Consider the following 22262-nt stretch of genomic DNA (forward strand, 5'->3'; position numbering starts at 1 on the left):
AGCGATGTCGAAGACATCAAGCACGAATCAGATTAGAGTTGCGTGTGCGATACGTAGCATACAGTTGATCCATCCGAGCTGTTTGTGATGGAATAACCCGTGTGTGTTGCAGGCAAACGCTTGCTGGTATATAACCTTAAATTTAACCAAAAACATGTTAATGCATGTTACAAAAATTGTATAACTGGAAAGTATGTTCAAATACGAATCGAACAATCTAATCTTTGACGACATGCATTCATATTTTATTAGTTAAATCCTACTTATAAACCAGGACGGGGGTATAGTAGGTAACTAAATCATAAATGTTTTTTGTATTAACCATATGTGTATGTGTCCTTTCGTCCTCCTCTCGCAGGTCTTGTCACCCCGCCGCCGCAGACGGCTTACAGCGCAAGCTTGCACAATGCGCGGGGGCGTTCTTTCGGGCCAAACGATGGCTGGAAGTGGCGCTAATGAATCGTCGGTGAGCCCGTTCCCACGCAACCTCGCAGGTTCCCGCGCAAGCTTCCCGCCCGACTTAGTGAAATCCCCCAAAATCCCAATGCTTTACTGGCCTGCTATATAAATCGTCACGGCAGGCGAGTCCTGCGTCGCATTTTCCCCACCCTCCGTGTAGCTTATCTCGTCTGCTTCTCCCACAATCGCCAGTGGCACCGGTCCGTCGTTGTCGCTCAGCCACTCCGCCGTCATAAGAGGACATCTACATCTGGGAGGCTACACCGCGGCGGCGGCTCAGTCCCCGGTGTAGTGTAGTGCGTGTGGCGTCCCTGTTGAGTGTGCGCGGAACACCCACCACAAGCTCCGTCGCCGCTGCCCATTGGCAGCTGTTGCCTGCCATTGCCGCCACACCATCGTCAAAATCTAGGGCCATCGCCCGCTCAGCCGACGTGGCCCGAAGGCTAGAGGTGGCCGTCGTGGTCACCACCCCATGGTCGGCCGCCATGGCCGCCAGCCCATCGTCGACCGCCGGGATCATCACCCGCTCCGCCACCGCCGCCCGAAGGAGGGTGGCGGAGGTGGAGGCCTGCACATGCGTCAGCGACCTTGCGCGCTACATTGACTTCCTGCGGGAGGAGGAGGAGCGCCTCGTCGAGCACGCAAAGAGCCTTACCGCAGCCGTGACCGCAGCACACATCGACGCAGAGGCGAGGAATCAGGAGATCTATGAGCATTTCAGTCGCTTCGAGAGGGATCTTCTAGAGCGGCAGTGGGCATTCGAGCTGGCGAGCGTCGACGAACGTGCAGCAGCGTCAGGCATAGTATTGCATTTTTCCAGCTTGTTGGTAGGCTCCTCCTCCTCCTCTACCTCTTACTGAGCGCGCTCGACAGAGGAGAGGCTGCTGGAAGTAGCACAAAGCCGGTCAGTAGTAGTAGTATTTAGGGGCTATTTTGTTCAGTTCATCTGACTATAGATGTATGGTGGCACTGTACAACGTACTTAAAATTACCTTGTATATATAGTTGAACTAGCTATTTCAGTACGTCGTTGGCAACAATTGGGGAAAAGTTTGCTTGGTTCAGCTGTCGAGTTGAATTGTTTGTATAAATTAAGAATGACTGCTTAATCTATGAATGAAATCTATGCTTAATTACTGAATTTTAGTTGCAAAAATTAGATAGTGCTAGTGATTTTTAGCTGCATATTTTGACAACAAGGCATCCAAGACCCTCGCGAGGCGGATGACACAAGACCTCCTTCGGAGCGGCCTAGTCAGGCAGGCTCATGAGGAGCGGAGATATCAAGGCGAGGCGAACCTCACGAGGCTCTCGTGATGTAAGCCATGACGATCGACACCAGGCGGGCGCCAGGCAGGCGCCAGCGTGCACAACGTCCTTGTTTCCTCTTTGGTGCTAAGGAAACCAGCACAGGCGAGGAGTACCGAGGCATCAGGCAAAGGTTGCCATTTTGGTGCAACAAGATCAAGACCAGAAGGACGGCAAGATGGAGGTCATCGTGGAGCCCTAGACGACGTCACCACTAGAGCCTTTGGCAGGCGAAGACCACTTTTGTCAGGATAGCTTGTACTAGTTGCCCCCCTTCAAATTGGCCCGCCATTGTTGGCTCCCTTCCCGCTCAAGATTTGGGAAGAGGACCAGGGCCCCTATAAGTAGGACTAGCCACCACCATAGGCAACAGGAAGGAGGAGGAGGGATGAGAGAGATCTGAGATCACTCTCTCCCACGCAAGTTAGCCAAGCACAAGAACACCTCAACCTCAGGAGGCTGTTCTTCCCATTGTATTGTTCATCATCAGCCCAAGAGGCAATCCACCACCACCACACTGGAGTAGGGTATTACACCACAACGGTGGCCCGAACTAGTATAAATCTTGTGTCTTTTTGTGTTGCGAGTTCGTCGACTTCGTCCGCGAGATCTTAGCGAGCTAGGGTGTAGATCGTTGGGAGGAAAAGACTTCGCGCACACCCCAGTGTTCGAACCTTAAGGGTTTGCCAGAACCCCACATCCGACATTTGGCGCGCCAGGTAGGGGGTGCGCCGGAGCTTCTTCTCCGACAACCGACTTGCAGACGCTCCGCGGCCGCGATGTCCGACGACCCAAGAGCTGACTCTGACTGCTGGGCGGCCTGGCCAGCCCGATCGGTGTCGCCCGCCTATGAAGACCTCAACCCGCGCTCCAGGCGGCACGAGCACCGTCCAATCCGGTGGGGCGCGGGCGATGCGGCCGGGCGTCATCTACCCCCACTCCACGGCAAATGCAGGCTGTAGCCAGAGCAGCAAGCCACGCTGCAGCGATGGTGCCGCTGTCATGGCGGGAACAAGCAAACACGCGGGCATCACTCACTGTGGCAAGGGAGCTGCTGCGGTGCCGGCTGATGGAAAGCAGCCGGGAAACACTGCTGGAACGCGTTGACGAGCTGCTAGACGCGATGGCCTCGGGAGCCCCACCCTTCTGCCATCAGCTCTCTCCTCGGGCCGCTACGGGGATTCTCGGCGGGCTACGCCGCCACCATGCACCATCAGGCGCGCCAGGGGGCTTCGTCAACACCAGCATGGCCGGCGGCACCGGGGGCTCTACCACCCCCGTACCGCCTGCAACAAGCATGGGCACAAGCGTCGCCTTCCATGGCCCAAGTGGGATGCCACGCTATCACCCCCAGGACGTCACGCTGGGCCGGGCGACATGGAGTGTGGGGCACCACGGCAAGGTGTTTGGGGTAACAGCCCCAGAAGCCTATGTGCCCTGCATGATGGGCCAGGAGTACACGTCGGAGGACGACCCGGACTCGTTCGTTGGAGAAGATTGGGGAGAAGGGACACTAGGAGTTGAGGCGTTCCAGGAGCTGCCGGGGAACCACCACGACCGCGCGTGCGACGACCACTACGGGGTACCCCTAATCCCTCAGGAGCAAGCTTATGCTAACCATGAGTCACAGGAGGAGCAGGTCACCGCAGCGGCAGGCGGCCCCAGCTCGATGGCGCCCCCGACAGTGGGAGGATCGCGTTGGGGGCTGTAGGAGAGGGGCCGGGAGCCAGGCCCCTCCCCAAAGCGTACAAGGCCAGGGGATACCCGGAGGAAGGCCCTCTGCCGGGGAGGCTTCGACGACCCTTCCCCCGACAGAGGACCTTTGGTCGCCGAGGGAACCGCTGGCATCCCCTTTCCCTCCTTTCTATCGTCCTGGTGACCGGTCGGCACAGAGGAGGTCGAGGGTGGCACAAGGCAGGGCCCTCGTCTGGCGATATGAAGCAAGGCCGGTTCCTGTGAAGAAGGCCCAATGCATGTGAAGCTCGCCGCCCGTGACACTCTCACGTAATAATGAGTTGGGGCTGTACATGCCCCGGAGTCTTAGGAGCGCCAGCCTCAGGCCCTGGGGCTCCCTCCCACGCCTAGTGGTAGCACTTAGCTCCGCGCTGGTGAGAAGACTTGGAGACCTGAAGACTAGACTAGGTGCTGGACGCGGCCTTTTGCTTTGGATCTCTCTTTCTGTGGCTTTGCTTTCTGGATCTGGATTTAAGTTGAAGCTGAATTTTTATTGATGCGCGCAGGGGGTGCCTTTTCTCGTTCGAGCCATTTCTCACCTTCTGGATCTCGTTTGCTTTGGGACTCATGCCCATCGCCTTTCCCTCGCAAACTCCTCGCGAGCTGGACTGCGCAAAGCGCACGCTCGTCAAGCACACGCCAGCGCTGCGGCTGGCGCTCACCTCTTGAGGGGCCCCCCTCAGGCGGGGTGATAAGCTCCACAGGATTCTCAGAAGCTCGCCGCTTCATGACCCAGCCCGGAGCCGGTGCTGACTAAGGTAAACCACGGCGGGAAGCTCGCCCCCGGCCTCACGAGTTCACGAGGACACATACCCACATCGCACAGGAAAGTAAAAACTGCAATTTTCTTACATGAGGGGCTCCCCCTCTCAAAATGCTCTCACAAGTCTTCCAGGGCCACGCCCGAGTTCTGCGTGCAGGATGAAACAACAGGAGAACATGCGATCAGCCAGAAATATCACTCGCTACATCACCCGCGGACGCGTCACTCGCGTCGTCGTCATCTTCGTCGTCGGCGTCGGCGCCGCCGTCGGCGACGGCCCCATCACCGTCGTCAGCCACGTCGCCTTCGTCTGTGACGACCACCACCGCGTCATCCTCCGAGGTGAAGGTCCTGACCAACGCGTCCACATGGTCCTCTACCCATCGCGCCAGGTCGCCCCGGACGGCCGTGGGTATGGGGGCAATGGCAGCGTCGAAGTCAAAGTTGGGGTCGGCATTCAGAAGGTGGCTGAAGACACGGGAGAAGGCGCGTTGAAGCAGGCCACGACACCTTTCCTCCACAAGCTGGCGAGCCCTGGCAGATCGAGCCTCCAGGCGCGTCACCACCTCGGTAAAGAAGGTTAGGTGGCTGGCATAGTCGTTCGAGTGGGGGGCCGGAGCGTTCTCGTCGCAGATATAACCCAGGGCGGTGTTGGCCCTGTTCCGGAAGCCTTGAAGCATAGGAGCCTGCTCGCGCTCCAGCGTCCGGCGCTGGAGCACCTCCTCCTTGTTTTGCAGTGCGACGGCCTCGGCACCATCAACCCGGTTCCGAAGGCAAAGCAGCTCGGCGCGGGCGGAGGTCAAGTCCGCCTGCGCCGTAACCAGGGCGGCGGCTGTGGCCTCCGCATGCCTCTCGGCCTCATCCAGCCTAGGCCTGAGGGCGGCGGCTCTGCCCGCATCCTCCAGACCCGCGAGCTTCAGCTTCGAGTCATACATGCCCTCCAGATCTGCACGAACCTCAGCCACCCAACGATTGATCTCCTCCTCGACTCCGGCCTCACGTGCCCCGACGGTGTCTTCTGCCTAAGGAACTTGATGGTCCCTCATCTCCAGTTGCTCGAGCTCGAGGCTCCAGCGTCTCCTCGTGCTTTCGGACCTCCTCTTCCTTCGCGGTCATCCCCCTCAGTGATGCAAGAGTGGCCCCGCGCGCCTCCACCTGCTGCTCGAGGGACGCGCTCCAGGCCTGGAGCCCCCACGCGCGCTCTTCCGCTGCCTCGCGATGGTGATCGGCCTCGCGAGCCTCTTCCAAGTCTCGCGGGCGGGCTTCATGGGCGATCTTGAGGGACGCCTCGGCCTTCACATTCTCGAGGTCGCGCTGGTAGCGACCGAGGTTGATGGCCACCTTCAGCTTGCGCCGCTCCTCCACCAGCCGGAGACCTTCAGCCTCAAGACGCGAATTGACACCAACAAGCTCTTCACCAAGGCGTCTCATCGCGCCCATCGCCTCCTGGAAGAACTTATGAAGAACCACGCTCCGCCCGCGCTCGAGCTTGAATGCTCGACCCGCCTCGTACTCCACCTCGGGGGCAGCGGGCAGGGCATCAAGTGGCACGCCACCTCCCAGCAGGGGGCTGGGGGCTGGCGCCGCGCCTGACGTCAGCCCGTCCTCGCGAGGAGCCCAAGCTGATCGGGGCTCGCCGCTTGAAGAGGAACCGAAGATCGAGGTCAACCCGCGGTTGTTCATGAGCATGCCCAAGCTAATCGGGAGGAGTCTTGGGCACGCCCGCCGAGCTCCATGCCAGGCCGTGGGGGAGGGGCGGCCGAACCGCGGACTCAGCGTGCCACAAAGGCTAGGACGCTCCCCCGACCGACCCTGCTCCAAGGGCAGCAGGCAGGCTAGGAACGCTCATGTCGGATTTCGGGTTCCGGCAGACCCTTGAGGTTCGAACACTGGGGTGCACACGGAGATTTCGCCTTGTACCTACCTGCACCCCTCCGCCTCGCTAAGATCTAAGCTATGGAAAGAACAGCACAAGAGACAAAGGGTTTATACTGGTTCGGGCCACCGTTGTGGTGTAATACCCTACTCCAGTGTGTGGTGTGGTGGATTGCCTCTTGGGCTGATGATGATGAGCAATACAAGGAAGAACAGCCTCACGAGGGTCTGTTCTTGGCTGAGGGGATGAACTGCTAGGAGGTTCAGTCACCCTTCTCTCTCTCTCTTCTCGATTCTCTCTCCGATTTCCATCCCTCTCCGATTTCGATCCCTCTACCCTGTGGGTGGCTAGTCCTATTTATAGGCAAAGGCCCTGGGCCTCTTCCCAAATATTGAGCGGGAAGGGCGCCAACAATTGGCCATTTTGAAGGGGAACATCTGGTACACTTATCCTGACTAAAGTTGGTCCTCGCCTGCCAAAGGCTCTGGTGGTGACGCTGGCTTGGGCTCCACAATGACTTCCTCCCTGCCATTGGACTGGTCTTGGTCTCGTTGCACCGAAACGGGTGCCTTTGCTTGATGCTCTCGCCCGCGCTTGCTCCCTTTGCACCCAAGAGGAAAGGAGGACACTGCGCGGGCTGGCGCCCGCCTGGCACTCTTGGTCGTCATGGCTTGCGTCACGGGCACCTCGTGAGGTACCCCGCCTTGATCTCTCCGCCTCCTCCCGAGCCAGCCTGATGAGGCCGTGCCTGAGGAAGCTCCGTGTCATCCGCCCCGCGAGGCTTGGCCCCTCGCGAGGGTCTTGGGTCTGTGTTGATGAAGATGGGCCATGCTAGGACCCCCTTTGAGCCACGCCGCAGGCCGCATGCAGGCAAGTCTGGGGACCCCCGTTCCCAGAACGCCGACAGTAGCCCCCGGGCCCAAGGCACGCCCGGACTTGGCCATGCAGGGAGGCGAAAGGGCAAGAGCGAAGCGCCGCGGGCCCTAACAGCCTGCGGCCTTGGGCGCCGCGTGGCGGTTGACTGGACGTGGGCGCCTCGGCAACCGCGCGAGTTGATAAGGGAGCGACATCTGCCTAGGCTTTGCTTTTTTTGCTTTCTCCGGTTACTGCTCAGATTCCCTTTCTTGCGCCTCTCCTTCCTTCCTCCAAAATTTCCAGATCTACTCCGACCGCGTGATCTAGGAAGCCATGGCGCCTCGTTAGTCCCCAGCCGGAGCTTGGTACTCGTCTGCCCTGGACTCGCCGAACGTGTCGGAGGCGAGCCTCGCTCGGTTGCGCCGGATGGCGGCGGCGTAGGGCATCGACGGGGCGAAGGTGTTCAAGGCTGGCTCCGCCACCCCTGAGGGCCAAGGGAGCACCTTCTATCCGTTCTTTGTAAGAGCCATTGGTGCTGGCCTGGTGCCTCCCTTCTCCGAGTTCTTCTTCTCTGTCCTCCGCCATTATAAGCTACAGGCTCTGCATCTCCACCCAACTCCGTCCTTCTCCTGGCAATCTTCGCCTATTACTGCGAGGCTCACGTAGGGGTGCAGCCCTCAGTGGCCTTGCTGCGCCACTACTTCTACCTCCGGACCTCTCGCGGTCCTGCTTCCGCATGCGCGAGCTTCATCACGTACGGTGGCGCCATTGCCATTTCGAACCCCAGGAAAAGGATTGAGGGCTTCAGGAGCAAGTGGGTCTTAGTAGATGCTGGGCGCATCCACCCTCGGCTGATCTTGCCCACGGAGCAACCCACGAGCTCTAGTGATTGGGGTCGAGCGGAGCTTGCGGACCCCCACGCGAAGCTGGTGTTGGAGAAGATGGACGCGGATCTGAGGCCGGCCAACATGGCGGCGGCGAAGCTGACCGGCGCGTCGCTGCTGAGGGAATTCCTAGAGCACCAGCTGGCTCCGCTTCGGCAGTACTCACTTCCGATGTGGAGGCCCCATCCGAGCTCCGCGGCCTTGGCCGACAAAGATCTGGCTGTGGTCCTCCAATCTCTAGTCGGGGGCGATGTGGCGAGGTTGGAGGGCGCTCCTACGCCCTTGTTCCTCTGCGACGACTGGGAGCAGGTAGTGGAGTCCATGCCCGTCTTCAACGGGGACAGGCCCGTGCCCATGGAAACTCCCGGGGAATCGGTGGATGTGTCCTCCGATGACTCCAGCGAAGAGGAGGAAGGAGGGGAGCGGGAAAAAGGGCCTGACTCCGAGGCGACTGACGGAGAGTCGAGGGCTCCCCTCCCCAGCACAGGTCCCGTGCTCTCCGCCTCTCTCCGAGCGATGACGACGAGGATGATGATGAGCAGGGCGGCGGGAGCTTTCCCCCGATTTCGAAGAAGGACAGGACCGGGCTGATCTCCCGCGGGTCTGCCCCGGCCCCGAGGCGGACCGTAGACGCGCCTTCCGCTCCCGAGCTTCCCAAGGTTGACCCTTCCAGTCGGCTTTCAGGCTTCAAATTTGGCCGGAGGCTGCCTGAACTCACTGGCGACGACCCGTAAGCGCTTGATTCTTGTCTTTATTTCTTGTTCTGCTGCTAAGGCTTGATGTACACATCTCTTGGACAGGCTGGCGCCCGCAGCAAAGAAGCTGAAGGGAGCTCCCGAGGTTCCATCCGTGGCAGGGCCTCTGCCTGCGGAGGAAGGTGACCGCGACGCATGGGCTTCTCCTGCCCGGTCGTCCTCGCGAGGCCTGGCTGAGCCGGCTGGGGCGAGCTCTGCCCCCATGGCCCAAGTGACTCCCGAGGTGCCTTTGCCTGCTGCCACCACTACAGCCGTTGGGGCGCAGCAGGCTCCGCCTTAGGATGCTGTGGTCGCGCTGCCGCCTTCTCCTCCTACTCCACCGACTGTTGTCTCTCCGACTCCTCCTGCCGTTCTGGATCATGCTGCTGCTGAGCTGGACCGGCCGTGGCAGGATCTTCTTGGCGCCGACCCTCGCTTGGTGGCCGGGCGCTTGGAGCTGGCTTCAGGATGGATTCGCTCCGACGCTTCGATTCGGGCGGCGCTGGTCCAGGCCTCGACGGCTTGCGATGAGGAGAGGCAGGCCGTCCTTGAGGCGAAGGCTGCTTGTGACACAGCCCTGGGGGAGGTGGTCGACGTCCGAGGTCGCTGCAAGGCGCTGGAGGACGAGCTGCAAGGCCTGCGGGACCAGCTCGCGAAAGAGGCCCGCCTTCGCCAAGAGCAGGAAGAAGGCGTGAAGGCTCGCGAGGCAGCCGTCAAGGAGAGGGAGGTCAAGCTCAGGAAGCGCCGTGACCGCCTAGGCGCGCTGGAGCAGGAGTTGGGGGCGAGGAAGGTCAAGCTGGACGACAAGGCCCAGGTTCTTGCCGAGGACCTCGTGGCCTTCGCGGAGATGGAGGCGAAGGCTCGCTCCTCGCTGAGGACGCTTTACGACAGCGGCCTGGAGAGCCCGCTGGCTGGCGCCAAGGACGGCCCCGCCAAGCTGCTTCCCTTCCTGGTTCGCGCTCTTGAAGATGTCGCCCTTGGCCCTTGCCCCATGGCCGAGGCCGAGGCGTGTGTCCTGTCTTCTGCAGCACTGATGCGGGTCCTCACCCACATCTACCTTCGCGATCCCGGCGTCGACCTCGACAGCCTGCTGGAGCCAGTAAGTGGCGAGCGTGCCGCTGCCGCTGCCGAGGCCATGAAGGGTCGCGCAGAGGCTCTGCTGGGGAAGTTCCGGGCCTTTAGCACCAAGCCGAAGCAAGGCGCTGCCGACCCCGCTGCTCCATGAGGCGAACCCACTCCGCGCTGCTCCACCGCCGACAAGTGACTCCGTTGTGGCTCCTGTCCTGCCTTTAATTCCTGCACATGTATCATGCCTCGGGGAGGCGTTTAAACTTGCGTTTGGCATTGAGATAACAGTGTGGACTGTAATATTTGCTTTTGAATTCCTTGAAATTTACGATTTTCCTTCCTACTTGCTTATGTTCTACGCCGGCAGAGCCCGGCCCCGCGCATACCTCAGCCGCCATTAGCCCCGACCGGAAACCAGGACGGGACCAAGGAGTGAGGGGCTACAAGACAAGTTAGGCTCCTGAGTCGCGATGCTCAGGAGTCCCCCTTGGCGCACGAACAGCAAGTAGGGAGGTGTGATGTGGGTGGATCTACCGTTCTACGTCTGCAGAGCCCGGCCACGCGCATACCTCAACCGCCGTTAGCCTTTTGGAACTAAGGAGTGAGGGGCTACGTGACCAGTTAGGCTCCTGAGTCGCGATGCTCAGGAGTCCCCCTTGACGCTCAAACGGCCTTCGTACCTTGGCTCTGCTCGGGGAGAGACGCGCGACGAACCAGGCCCGGGGGGGCCTGGCTGGGTGGCGTGCGTCTGGGCATGACCCAGGCGCAGCCCCCGTGCCCAGCCCCCCCCCCCTCGTGGCACTCCCGAGGGGAGGCGTTACGATGAGGCTAGACACTGAGCTCTGGGCTCCCTGAGGTTGATGCGGCCCGGGGGCCACCCTCAGTTGTTTATCACTAGTGCGGAGCATAGCGCTTCCGTATGTGTACGGGCATAGCCGCTCCTCGGTAGTGTCATCAGCCAGCACGGAGCATGGTGCTTCCACTGGTACGTGGGAGGGGGCTCCTCGGGGCGTGTACAGCCCCGCCCTGACACGTGGCTGGCACGGTAGGGCCTGGCGAGGTGTATCTGGGCACCCATGAGCCAGCGCGGGACTCACGGGGCCCTACCTCTAGGCGGGTTGCGCCTGGCACTGGGCCTTATCTTGTGATGTGTACCTGCAAATTTGGTTAGATGCCGGCACTCTACGTCCTCGGGTCCCGGCCCTCGAGCTGGTCTCAGCCGTCGCTGGTATGCCAGGCCGCGATGCCGTGGACAAGGCCAGAGGGTGAGGGCTGGAGAGCCAGTAAGAGCCCTGAGTTGCGATGCTCAGGTACCCCCCTTTAACGTGCAAGTGGTCGGCATGGAGAAGAAGAGGTGCCGTGGACCGGCATCAAATAATCAAGCATGGTGGGTCGAACGCATAGCCGGAAATAAACGCAAAAGGGATACATGCCGCTGGGTCTGGCCCGAGCGACTTGGGGATGATGCAGCCTGAGGGGCGCCCCCAACAAAGTAAGCTAACAACATGAAATAAAAGGGATACATGCCGCAGGGACGGACCCACGCGGCCTGGGAATAATGCAGCCCTGGGGGGCGCTCCCAACTGGAAATGAAACTTGAAAGATGTCACCTGATGATGTTGAGGACGAAGGAGTGTTGGTGTAGCAGACTTGGTGGGCTGCGGAAGCCGATCCTCACGAGCCCCCAGGCCCAGGGGCCTCGGGAGGCTCCGGAGGCGCTGGTGGCTCCTCGCGGACCATCTCCATCTCCGCCAGGGCTGCGGAACGCCTGGCCTCTTGAGCCTCCATGATGCCCCTCATGAGGCGCTGGTACGTGGTAGCCGCGTTCGGCAAGCCGTAAGGCATGCGAACGTAGCTGTGGGGTGGACCTTCGCAGCGCCCCACTCGCGAGGGCCAGAGGCGCTCCAGAGAGGCGACTCGATTGAGCCCTGGTATGTCGATGCAGACGCGCAGCCCACCATCCTCGCCTGGATGGGGAGCCACAGCTGGTAGGCGGCGGCCGCCTTTCATGACTCTTGACTCCTGTAGCTCCTGAATGGCCTTGCGGACGAACTCCTGAGGGTCTGGCCCTCCTTGCCTTACTCCTTCTTGAGGGAAACATGCTTCGAAACACGCCTCCATGTGGTGCCCAAGCGCCTCCCTCGTGACCTTAGCCAGGTCGGTGGCCCTCCAGGGGAGAGCCCCCGAGCCCTGCCTGAGGAGGGCGCCAGGCGCGCTTTCCTATGCGATGGAAGGAGGTTCCCCCTAGGCAGGCGCGGGCCCTGAGGGGCCTGCCTCCTGAGGGGCCGGGCCAGATGATGTCTTCTTCTTCTTGGGGGCGGTCTCAGGAAGCCTCCTGCTTCCGCGATCCGGGTCTTCCAGTGATGCGGCCTAAAAGGCTCGTTCCAGGGAACACACCGCGTCCTTCTCTTCACAGGGCACCGTGATGACTCCGCCACTTCCTGGCATCTTGAGGACGTTGTAGCCGTGGTGAGTTACGGCCATGAACTTGGCCAGCGCTGGGTACCCAAGGATGGCGTTGTACGGCAAGCGAATGTGAGCAACGTCGAAGTCGATGAGCTCGGTGCGGTAGTTGTCGCGTGCCCCGAAGGTGACAGGGAGGCGGACCTGCGCAATCAGGACCGTGGAGCCGTCGGTGACTTCGGAGAAAGGCTTGGTTGGCTGAAGCTGGTTGTAGGGCACTTGGAGGTTGTTGAATGTTTCCACGGACAGGACGTTGAGCCCTGCCCCGCCATCGATGAGGGTCCTGGTGACCACCACGTTGCTGATGATTGGGGAACAAAGCATCAGGAGGACTCCGGCTGTGGCCGCACACTTGAGCTGATCTGCTGAGCTGAACGTGATGGCGCACGCCGACCACCTGAGAGGGCGCGTGGCTTCGAGCTTGGGGAGGACTGCATTAGCTTCGCGGGCGAACTGCTTGAAGATGCGCTGAGAGGCTGGGGCTTGAGCCCCGCCCAGGATGCAGGCGATCGCGCGCGGCTCCTGGAAGCCCCCAGCCCCCTCATCCTGATGGCGGTCCACGTTTCTCCTTGGCTGCGGCGGCAGCGGAGGGAGGCCTGCGTTGCCTTGCGGGCGATCCTCGCGAGGCTGATCCCTCCAGTCTCCCTCGCGAGGCGGGTCTTGCCAGCGATCCTCGCCAGGTTGATCGCGCCACCCTTGGCGCGGGCAGCGGTCTTCCCAGCGTCCTGCGTTCCTTCCTCGTCCTCGACCGTAGCCCCGGTCACCGCGGTCGGGACGACGGCTGATCCTTCCTTCTCGCATGGCTTGGAGCTCTTGACATTCGTTGGTGTTGTGGGTGTGGAGGTCGTGGTACACACAGTACCGACTGCCCTTGGAAGATTCGGGCTGATCTCTGCCCCGCTTGGTATCTGGTTCTGCCGCGAGCACGGCAGCCCCCTTGCGCTTCACATCCTTGGCCTTGTTCTTCTTCTCTTATGGGTCTGCGGCAGGCAGCTCGAGGAGGGAGAGACGCCCTTCCTCAGCCCTGGCGCACTTGGTTGCCAAGTTGAACAGCTCCAAGGAAGTGCATAGGTCTTCATGCATCGCCAGCTCCTCCTTCATCTTGACGTCGCGCACGCCGTCGGAGAAGGCTGAGATGATGGCCTCCTCGGTCACCTTGGGAATCTTGAGGCGTGCGTTGTTGAAGCGCTGGATGTACTTCTGCAGGGTCTCTCTGGGTTGTTGCTTGATGTGGCGCATGTCGCTCATGGCGGGTGGCCAGTCGCGAGTACCTTGGAAGTTGGCGATGAAGCGGGTGCGCATCTCGTCCCAGGAGGAGATCGTGCCTGGAGCCAGGTTCAGGAGCCAGGTGCGGGCCCCGTCCTTGAGCGCCATGGGAAACCAGTTCGCCTTGACCTTCTCGTCTCCGTTGGCAGCTTCGGTGCCCAGCTCATAGAGCTGGAGGAACTCCGCAGGGTCGGCCGTGCCGTCGTAACGAGGAGGCAGGTCTGGCTTGAACTTGCCGGGCCACGCGATGCTGCGTAGCTCGGTGGTGAAGGCACGGCAGCCTGCTGTGGCCACGGGAGGCCTTGGATGACAGAGAGCTTGGTCTTGCATGTCCCCGCGCGCTGCAGCTGGGAGCAGCGCGGGGTCTTGACGTGCGGGAGTAGGAGCATGGTCACGACATGCTGGAGCAGGGAGCGCCCGGGCAGCTTCTTGCGGGCGAGGGACTTCTTGGCAGCTCTGCTCTTGCCGTGCTGGCACCTGACGGAGCGGGTTCCGCCCAGGGGCCACACGCCTTGGAGCCATGGCGCCTTCTTGAGGAGGAGGCGGCTGGGGCGCCCCGGAGCTTCGTCGCCCGCGCGGGGCGGGGTGCGGTGCAGCGGAACGGATGGCGCAGGAGAGCCCCCTGCGGCGCGGACGAGCTCGGCGACGCGGTCGAGCCATTCTTCATAGACGTCGTCGATGGGACGGTAGTGCAGGAGCTCGTTTGCCACGATGAGTGCAGCTCGAGCCTCCATGGGTGCGCGGAGCGCGCGGGACGAAGAACCAGCTGGGGTGAGTGAGGGAGTAGCGGTGCGGCCGTCTTGCCGCATGGACGAATGCTGAGACGACGCTTGCTGCTCGTTTCCCGCCGGGCCGGTGGCGGCGTTGATGGCAGGTGACGGGGAATGGCGAGGACGCCCGCCGGCAGGAGCCGTCTGGGCGACGCGGGAAGCGAGAGCGGCCCGGTGCTTGGCGCGGGCCCGACGAGCGTCAGACATGGACGCGATGGTCGGAGGAGAACAGGGCGGTGGAAGACGAATTCCGGCGTACCCCTACCTGGCGCGCCAAATGTCGGATTTCGGGTTCCGGCAGACCCTTGAGGTTCGAACACTGGGGTGCGCGCGGAGATTTCGCCTTCTACCTACCTGCACCCCTCCGCCTCGCTAAGATCTAAGCTATGGAAAGAACAGCACAAGAGACACAGGGTTTATACTGGTTCGGGCCACCGTTGTGGTGTAATACCCTACTCCAGTGTGTGGTGTGGTGGATTGCCTCTTGGGCTGATGATGATGAGCAATACAAGGAAGAACAGCCTCGCGAGGGTCTGTTCTTGGCTGAGGGGATGAACTGCCAGGAGGAGTTCAGTCACCCTTCTCTCTCTCTCTCTCTTCTCGATTCTCTCTCCGATTTCCATCCCTCTCCGATTTCGATCCCTCTACCCTGTGGGTGGCTAGTCCTATTTATAGGCAAAGGCCCTGGGCCTCTTCCCAAATATTGAGCGGGAAGGGCGCCACCAATTGGCCATTTTGAAGGGGAACATCTGGTACACTTATCCTGACTAAAGTTGGTCCTCGCCTGCCAAAGGCTCTGGTGGTGACGCTGGCTTGGGCTCCACAATGACTTCCTCCCTGCCGTTGGACTGGTCTTGGTCTCGTTGCACAGAAACGGGTGCCTTTGCTTGATGCTCTCGCCTGCGCTTGCTCCCTTTGCACCAAATAGGAAAGGAGGACACTGCGCATGCTGGCGTCCGCCTGGCACTCTTGGTCGTCATGGCTTGCGTCATGGGCACCTCGTGAGGTACCCCGCCTTGATCTCTCCGCCTCCTCGCGAGCCAGCCTGATGAGGCCATGCCTGAGGAAGCTCCGTGTCGTCCGCCCCGCGAGGCTTGGCCCCTCGCGAGGGTCTTGGGTCTGTGTTGATGAAGATGGGCCGTGCTGGGGCCCCCTTTGAGCCACGCCACAGGCCGCAGGCAGGCAAGTCTGGGGACCCCCGTTCCTAGAACGCCGACGGCTCAAGGTTGATGGGGGAGTTGATGAAGGAGGAGGCAGCCTCTCGGAAGACACAACGGCTTCAACGAAAGGAGCCCTGAAAGACAGACGTCAGAATAAGAAGACCACACGCAGGGAGCCACGGCAATAAGATGCTCACGCGTCAATGGTGATGTACTTCCGTCGCTTTAACGGCCCGAAGATATTGCTGCCACTGGGGGATCCCTTCCTCTTGCGGAGCTCCTCGAAGTCCACAGAAAGACGACCAAAGTGCTGGACGTGATGGCCGGTGCGCGGCGGAGCTGAAGAAGAACCAATAGGGATGGCTTCAGAGGAGCCCGACCGTGGCGAACAGCCCTGCGCCCTCTCACTTCAACCTCCCGAAGCTCCTGGAGTCTCGGCCTCGAGAGCCACATGCCGCGTCTCCTCAGTAACCAACGCCTCAAGAGGGGGGTCGCAGGCCCCCGAGGACGACGCCCCAGGATCATCGCTCGTCATGTGCTCCTCGGAACTTGAGCCGCCGGCCCCCGTCAGAGCTCGCCCCCCGCACCATCACCTGTGGCGAGCTCGGCACCGGCAGCAGGGAGGGGGACCACGATGACAGGGTTCTCACGTGGCGCCGTCAAGCCGACTGGGCGCAGCCCCCACTCATCAAAGGAAGGCATGTTCACGGAAAACGTGACTTTGTTCTCGCAGCGGTACAACAGGCAGCTGTTCCTGGGCATCTCATCCGGTAGAGGGACACCTGATTGGACTGTGAGCACTATTTGCTGTGCCGCAAGAGGAAGCCCCTCCTCCTGAAACCTCATGTTGTCCTGGCTGCGGAGCAAGTCCCACATCGGGCGGGAGTGGCGCTGAAGTGGAGTGGCTCGGCGCCTGACAAACTCCCTCACCACCATGGGTGCGGTCACGCCGAGGTCCTTCAACCACCTCAGCCTAGCCCAGACGGGGGCAAGGCAGGGGCTCGTGAGCTTATGATCACCCCAGCCGAAGTTTGGAATAGCAGGCCCCACCGGAGCTTGGAGCAGAGGGTTGAGCACGCCGGCGTCAACGAACACCCTTCGAAGCGCAATCAGATTGCGAGGACGGAGCAGGGCCTCGAGGAAGCAGGGAGATTGGAAGAGTCAGGTGTGGTGAAGGAAGAATAACTGAGTAAGAAGCAGGGGCCGCATAGCCAGGCGGATTCAAGGGTAGCGTGGAGAAGTGGAGACGCCCACGTCCAATCAGCCGCCACGTGTCAACCGAGGCCGCAGGCTTTCGGGGCCAGCGGTGCTCCGTACTTGACCCTTGGCTTCGCCGCGAAGCCAAGCCCAAGCGCAGCTTGGGCCCGGGGGCTACTGTCGGTGTTCTGGGAACGGGGGTCCCCAGACTTACCTGCCTGCGGCCCGCGACATGGCTAAGCTAGCAGGCCGTACGGCCCACCGTCATCAACAAGGCATCCAAGACCCTCGCGAGGCGGATGACATAAGACCTCTTCCGGAGTGGCCTAGTCAGGAAGGCTCACGAGGAGCAGAGATATCAAGGCGAGACGAACCTCATGAGGCTCTTGTGACGTAAGCCATGACGATCGACACCAGGCAGGCGCCTGCGCGCACAGCGTCCTTGTTTCCTCTTTGGTGCTAAGGAAACCAGCGCAGGCGAGGAGTACCGAGGCATCAGGCAAAGGTTGCCATTTTGGTGCAATAAGACCAAGACCAGAAGGACGGCAAGACGGAGGTCATCGTGGAGCCCCAGACGGCGTCACACCAGAGCCTTTGGCAGGCGAAGACCACTTTTGTTAGGATAGCTTGTACTAGCTGTCCCCCTTCAAATTAGCCTGCCATTGTTGGCTCCCTTCCTGCTCAAGATTTGGGAAGAGGACTAGGGCCCCTATAAGTAGGACTAGCCACCACCATAGGCAAGAGGAAGGAGGAGGAGGGAGGAGAGAGATCTGAGATCACTCTCACCCACACAAGTTAGCCAAGCACAAGAACACCTCAACCTCAGGAGGCTGTTCTTCCCATTGTATTGTTCATCATCAGCCCAAGAGGCAATCCACCACCACCACCACACTGGAGTAGGGTATTACACCACAATGGTGGCCCGAACCAGTATAAATCTTGTGTCTTTCCATGCGAGTTCGTCGAGTTCGTCTACGAGATCTTAGCGAGCTAGGGCGTAGATCGGTGGGAGGAAAAGACTTCGCGCGCACCCCAGTGTTCGAACCGTAAGGGTTTGCCGGAACCCCACATCCGACAACACCCGCCGGTGGTCGTTACTCCTGGTGGATCGGGCTCGGGGCGTTACAACTCTCCTCCACTAATAGAACATGAACTTGACAAGATTGAATGATACTTGACGAGAGGAACAACACCATGCCTCCGGAAGAGTCGAAAAAAGTTGAATGAAAGAACGAAGAAGAAATGACATCTTATACCACAATTGAGTTTGAAATGCATCCTTGCAAGGAAGGATTGGATGAATTTGTTGAGAAAATCAACACCAATAGACTTGATTTGTGTGGGATTATGGAAAACGTCTCAAAATTATTAGGTGACAACAGGCCACAAGTGGAAATGATTGAATAGCTGAGAAGAACGAAGAAATGCAAAACTCCACTTCAAAAGAATACGGAGAATTAATTGCACTTTGAGATGCAAGAGGAAAAGATACTTGAGCTCCTCCAACAAGAATCTTGATGAACAATTGAAGAATGAATTAAATCCTTGCGAACCACCATGGAGAACTCCAGTAACAAAAGAATGATGAGATAGAATTGAAGGATGAAATAAGATTAAGCCTTGCGATGATTTAGATGGAGCTTCGCGATGAGACAAGCGAGAAAACTTGGAACTCCGGAAAAGAAAAGATGGGGACACTTTGAACCGAGATTGTGATATGATGAACAAACTCCGAAAAGAAGAGATTAATCAAATAGATGAAAGAAGAATAAGAATTATGTTATGCTTATCCTTCATCAATTAAATTTATGTGAAGCAATGGATTGCATACAACTTATTCGCGTTGGAAAAAATTAAGAGAAGATATAGCACAAAACTTGAGAAGGTCTTCAAGAACCACCGGTAGGATTGGAAAGAATGAATGAATTGATATGACAACAAAGGAAAATGAATCTTGAACGAGTCACCGTGAGAATTTAAACGAATGACGGAAAAGAGAATGAACTGCCAAAAAGAATTAGAAAACGAAAAAATATACTTGAGTGAATCAAGATGCAAGAGAACGAAGAGATCGTGAACTGATTAAACAATGCTTGAACGAAGCACCGGTACAAATATGGGAATGAGCGAAGTTGAAAACTTGGAACGAAGAAATATTCGGAAATGGAGGCCTCCGGATAATCGAAAACAGAAAAGACAACTCCTGAAAAACTCCGGATGGGTAAGAAAAGAATCACACGATTGGAAACAATTTGAGAGGATAGCAACAAGCTAGCACCACGAATCTTCGAGAGAACGGACAAAATTTAGAGGAACTCTTCTTCGGTCTTCAAATGTTGAGAAAGACGACGAGAAACACCACCAAAATTGTTGAGATACTCCGGGAGAACGAAAAGCGAAGAGGTTGAACCAATAATTTGAAATCGATCTTGGAAAGGCATCTGACTGATGAAATTCATACTTACGTCAAACTTCGAAAAGAATATAAGAATAACTCTGGGAAAATTATAAGAGTCAGGTAAGATCCTGGGACAAAACCTGTGGGTTATGGGGCCACTGAAAAGAAGCACCATTGGAAAGGATTGTTTGAATGAGAAATGATGCAACGGAATGATTGAAAGACTCGAATGAGGTGACAACCTCAAAATAATTGAATGCAAACACGAATCTTCTGAGATGTCTTGGGCACTCTGAAAGGATAAACTGGTGAGAGGCGAACGAGCAAGGGGAAACACTTGAGCTGACAGAAAGAATATGATCGGTATGGAATACTTGAATTGGACCCACCGGAAAGAAAACGAGATGAACTAGACGAGAATTTACCGGTTGAGACAATTGAAGAAAGACTGAAGAGACTCCACACCAATGAAATTGATGCTCGAATAGAGGCTCGGACTCTGGTAAGAAAAACGGGTGGGAGGGCGGGAAAAACAAAGGCAACTAGGAACGCTGAACCGACGAATAACTTGAAGAGGAAAAGCATCGGTTGAAATAATTGAGGAAAGAATGCAAAGGCTTCACACGAGTAGGATGGATACTCGATTATGGACTCCGGATCCGAGAAGGAAAAGGGTGGATGGGTGGGAAAAAGAAAGACAACTTCACACGGGGGAACAACATCGTTGATAAAGAACCGAGGACTGATCTCGCAGAAGATGAAGAGGATCGAATCAACTTGACGAGAAAATGTTTGGATGAAAAGAGTTGACATTGCAATGAACAAAAACTAGCTGCGTGATCCCAAAAAATTGAAGGGTAAGAGGAGTAGTTCAAAACACCTACGTCAAGATTTCTCGCCAGAGCGACGAAGGGGGCTGAGGAGTAAAAAGAATTCCTACTCTTCGATATAACTAGACTCTGAAAAAGTTTTCTTCTAGACTCAACAACGGCCAAACTATATGATCAAACAAGGGGGATCCTATGGTCGGTCGAGGCTCTGATACCAACTTGTAATGCCCCAAACATACCCGCCAGTGGTTGTTACTCCTGGCGGATCGGGCTCGGGGCGTTATAGGACACCACTACTATTGCTGATGAGAATGTTATGTTGAAGACATTGCTTGAAACAGGGATGCACAAAAGCCTCAATGGGCATCAAACTCTTTCTAATGTCCTCAAGAAATAGATTCTGAACCAAAACCCTAGGAAAGAGGGTGTTGGGTTTGAGAGGAAAATGAACATTGATGGTTCATACTGGAAGCCTAAGCAGCACCCCACTACCACATGGGTTGCTGCAAAGGGACCTTTAGTGGATCTATCTACCTTATCTGGATTCACTTGTGCTAACTCGATAATCATGGATGAATCCTTTGATGCAAACTGTAAACTGTTTAAGAATCAGAATGCTGAAGTGTTTGCCACGTATATTGGTACTAACTGCAGGAATGGGCCACCTCTGAAGAAGATCTTGGTGCCCAAAAAGTTGTCTTGAGAAGCTTCCTGTGAATGTCATCATGACCCCACCTGGGAAGAAGACAAACCCCAGACCAAAGGCTTCATATGGTCCAAAGGCTTCATACAGAAAGTGGACTCATCAGAGTCACCCTAAAGCCAATGTTTTGCAGGGAAACCATACTCAGACGTATGAATATGAGCGTGTTTCATCAAACCGCTATGTTCATAAGACCAAGAACTATTCTGCTTATTCTTATGAGTATTATTCACCTCCTGCAAGGCTATTTGCTAGGGCTCCAAAGCCTAGATTCTCAGATGCTACACTTAGACTCATTGCTTCTAAGCCACCCCTTAAGATGTGCGTGGTTAAGAAGAATTAACACTCTTTTCCAGGGAATGGTCTCAAGCCGAAATTCAAAAGCTTCTGATGCTTATGCTGGGGACCCAAAACATCTTGTGGGACGCAAGATAAAATGCCAAAATGGTCTTACTATGTATTTCGTCCCAAGATTTCTTGACAAACATTCTATCTACCCTAACCAGGATTTGAACTTTGATAATATACTTGTTCGTCAAATGTTTATGCTTCACACTTCTCTTGGTGAAGCCTATCCCCCCAACTACACTGTAGGGTACGACACTAAACGCTTCTAACTAGATCATGGACAGTAGATGCACTAACCACATGACTGGTGATCGAAGTCTTCTTATGGATTCAACCCTACGTCCATCTGACAGGAGTCACATCACATTTGCTGACACTAGTAAAAGCAAAGTACTGGGCCTAGGTAGAGTTGCAATCTCAATGGATCAGCACATGGATAAAGTCATGCTTGTTGAATCCCTTGGTTTCAACTTAATGTCTGTCTCAATGCTTTGTGACCTGAACATAATTGTGATATTTGGAAAATATCGCTGCCTTGTGCTTATGGAATCTAAAAAATCTCTAGTCTTTGAAGGATATCAAAAGGACGATATGTATATGGTAGATTTCTCCGCAGGACCACAGCTGGCCGTATGTCTTCTCGCAAAATCGTCAGAGTGTTGGCTCTGGCATCGGAGGCTAGGACATTCGGGCATGAGGAACATGTACACTCTCGCGAAGAACAGGCATGTCATAGGCATCGAGGGCGTCAAGCTCAAGAAGGATCATTTGTGCGGTGCCTGCCAAGCTGGAAAGATGACTAGGTCCAAGCATCCCTCGAAGACAATCATGACGACAACACGTCCCTTCCAGCTGCTTCACATGGACTTATTTGGCCCTACTCACTACTCTACCCTCACTGCCACTGCTTGCCTCTATGGCTTCGTCATTGTTGAAGATTACTCAAGATTTACATGGGTGCACATAATTCTCTACAAGAATGAAGTGCGGGATGTCTTCAGACGATTCGCCAATCGTGCCATGACCAACTATGGCATCAAGATCAAGCACATTAGAAGTGACAACGGCATTGAATTCAAGAACACCAGCCTCGACACTTATCTTGATACATTAGGCATCACACATGAGTTCTCAGCTCCATACACACCTCAGCAAAATGGCATCATGGAGCTTAAGAACAGAACCCTCATTGAGATGGCACGGGCGATGCTTGATGAGTACAAGACCACAAGGAAGTTCTAGCCTGAAGCTATTGATACTGCATGCCACATCATCAACCGTGTTTATCTTCACAAGTTCCTAAAAAAGACATCATATGAGCTCCTGACTGGTAAGAAGCCAAATGTCAGCTATTTCAGAGTATTCGGTGCTAGGTGCTGGATTAAGGATCCATATCACACTTCAAAATTTGCACCGAAAGCACATGGAGGATTTATGCTTCGCTAT

This window comes from Triticum urartu, chromosome 3A, assembly GCF_056163025.1.
Source record: "Triticum urartu cultivar PI428250 chromosome 3A, HENAU_Tu73, whole genome shotgun sequence".
Lineage (NCBI taxonomy): Eukaryota > Viridiplantae > Streptophyta > Magnoliopsida > Poales > Poaceae > Triticum > Triticum urartu.